Source organism: Micromys minutus (assembly GCF_963924665.1).
Source record: "Micromys minutus genome assembly, chromosome: 12".
In the NCBI taxonomy this organism is placed as follows: domain Eukaryota; kingdom Metazoa; phylum Chordata; class Mammalia; order Rodentia; family Muridae; genus Micromys; species Micromys minutus.
In genome coordinates this window covers 45,477,491-45,480,712 of record NC_137981.1, presented here as the reverse complement: position 1 = coordinate 45,480,712, position 3,222 = coordinate 45,477,491, and positions in this window count along the sequence as shown.

Genomic DNA, 3,222 nt, shown 5'->3' with positions numbered 1-3,222 from the left:
AAAAAAAAATAATACTAAGAAAACAATCTTAAATGAGGTCCATTATCTAGAGAACTCTCAGAGTGAACACAAATGGTTTAGAAAAAAAATGTACATTGTTCGTTTACACCAGGGAAATGCAAATCACCTACCCTGAGATTCCATCTCAGTGACACTAGTGACAGACAACTCATATTGGCTAGGAGGATGTGGAGGTAGGCGATCGTCTACTGCTGGTGAGAAGGCAAGCAGCCACTATAAACATGGAAGCCTCTTCTGGCGTGGGAGTTTCATGTAATAAGAGGCAGGTGGATAGAGAATGAAGTTCTGTGTCTGAGCTATCATAACTCATGGAAGTGTGATGTCTCACAACTGTAAAGGTCAAGCTGTCTGAAGTCTCAGTGACAAAACTGGATCTAAGCCTTAGTTGGTGGGATTCACTGGAAGTCTTTCATTATCTTATAGATCCAAAACTTCATCTCTGGCTTCATGTGCACAAGGCATATCCTTCCCTGCAATCCTCTCCCCCATGTTTCTATGTTCATGAAGACACTTTACATACCAACTAATGCACATGCTTTTCTCCTAAACTTGTGTGGTCTCATCTCTAAAGGACCCTATTTAGAAATAGAGCTGACATCCACGTTACTGGGTTAGGGAATATCTGAAATGACAGTTCACCCAACAGCCCTTGCCAAGCCTAGGGTCCAATGAGCATGTATGTCTGTGACATGCCAGGCTGACCATGGATGGCTTCTCTTTACAGGGACTGTCAGCACCAGTAAAAACGTGAGGTGGGCTTTAATATAGCTGTGTGGTGTAGGAATCCCGAGTCCCTCCCCTTGTCTCCCCTTCCCTGCCGTTGTGTTCTGTGTGCTGCACCAAAATCTAGCAGTGTCACCTTTTCAAGAGCATGGACGGGGTCACAGTGGAGGACTAACTTTTGTTCCCTGGTTGAAGCTCCTCACCCGTGAACTACATGTGCTTTCCAATGACTGTGTCTTCAGTGTGTTTCCTCATGCCTGCCCATAGCCCAGGCTAACCTCTTCATAGACACTACCCTCTCCTGATCCCAGGTTAGGCCCATCATATGCTTTGTGTTTCCGTTTGATGTGTCAGGTCTCACCTGTGTTGGCCCAGTGCTCAGGGGTCTGCAGCTAGACCTGTGAACAGCTGATCACATCACTAACAGCTGATCACATCACTCGTGGCTGAACTGAGCTCTGTTGAGGCTCTGGGGGAGAATTTCATCACTACATATGTGATTTCTTTGTTCTTGACTCTACCACCAAAATGGTAACACTCTGGATATTCCCCAAGTGCTTGCTCATTTCAGGGGAATCGTAATTCCTCCCTCATCATCCAGATTTAAGTCCTCAGCATCATTTGCTCCCTATCCTATTGGGCGTTAATCTTAAGGACAGTATGAGCCATTGTCTACCTTTCTGCTCAGATGGGACTTGGAAGTCCAGGACGCACACAGCTCCCAGGTGGGATGGTGTCCCAAGAAATCTGAGATACAGGAGCCCCAGAACCACACCACACATCTGAGAGGAAGTCACCTCAGTGGAAGGGTTACTGCTCCTGGGGAAGGGTAACCCTAGCTGAGCCCTGTCCCCTCTTCTTTCCTGCTTCCCTGCTTCTCTTCATTGCTTCTGGTCACACCAGGCAGCAAATCTCATAAAAGATTTACTGGGGGTTCCATGGTTGAGTCCAGGAGTGGCTGCCTATGTTCCCAGGAGGAAGCAGATGGTGCGGAATTGGACAGGGTACAAGGCTTATATAGGAGTTCCTGGGGTGGAACTTTCTAGGGGTGGGAGATTCCAGGGTAAGAATTGGTAAGAAACGGGTTTTCCTGTTCCAGGATTCTTGTTTGTTCTTTGTGTTTGGTTTTGGTTTCCTTTGTTTGGTTTTGTGTTTTGTTGGTTTTTCCTCAGGGGTTGGTGGGTTACTGTGGGAAGTTAATGGATTGCTAGGTTTTGCTTTTCAAGGATTTGTAGAATTGATCAGACTTTTCACCTAAAACTAGTGTAATCTGGGGAGGTGCTGTTGATAGCTGGAGATGATTTTGTGACAATTATGACAGAGAGGTCTGAGGATGGGCCTGGCTGCTGGAGCGCCTCAGACAGGAGCCTAACTAGGCTCCTGCCTTGAAGGTTTACAGAGTTCACCAAATATACAAAGTTTCCAACGTATAAAAGGTTACAAATGAAATCCATAGTGGGGGAAGCCATTCCTGCTACTCCCCGTTTGTTTGCTCTTGGTGAGCAGTCAGGGCTGGGGAAAAGAATGACGTCATAGACAGTCATTGGACATTAGGCTGGATGTGGTACTGACGTCACATCCTCCAGCTCTCCTACTGCTCTGTGGTTTGCAGTCTGTGGAGTCTGTTCACTCTCCACGCTCAGGGGAAAACCAGTAGTTGACATCTCTGCCTTCAGAGCTCAGGGCTGGCAATCCTGTAACAATAATAATTGATTAAAACTCTAGTTAGAAATCGTTTGGATCTTTTATCAAAGGAACCTAAACAAGAAGTTTATGAGGCAGGATGTCATTAGTAGGACTAGACAGAGAAGTGGGAACAGGAAGTGTGGTAAAACATTCTATATTGGATTTATTAATAAACCACTAGCCAGAGACATCAAGCTGTTTTCTCTTTTCAGGGATCTATCTGAAATTGTAGGATTCTCTCCCCCCACCCCCCCTGCCCTTAAAGAATCTAATCCTGACTGATGCCCTAAAAGTGTGTTCCTGAAGAGTTAAAGACATTTGCAATACTGAAGCAAGAGGTGTGGGAAAGCAGAGTGGCTGTAATGTTTGACTTGAAGCAGCTAACGAGCAGAGAGGTGAGAGAAACTTACAAGCCAACAGACAAGGCCATGAATGGTGGGTGTGGGTTTGGCCCCACATTCTCCAGGGCAGTCAGGTAGAGTGTTATTCAATAACTGATATGCACAAGAGATGGTATAATAGGTGGGATCAGTATTATCAAGTGACATTAGGTGATGCTAGGGATGTGAGAATCTTTGAGGAATATTGGACTACTTCCTTTTCTGTGTCTATACCCAAGGGCTGAGAGAGTTGTATTTTGATAGTAGCTAACAAGTAGCAGTGATGAACGTTATTGTAAAAATGACCATTGGCTCCCACCACTTACCAGAGGTGCCATTGATCCATAATTGAAATATAAAATTCCCCATTTGTGCATAAAATGTACATGCTGAAGAGGAAGAAAATGATACT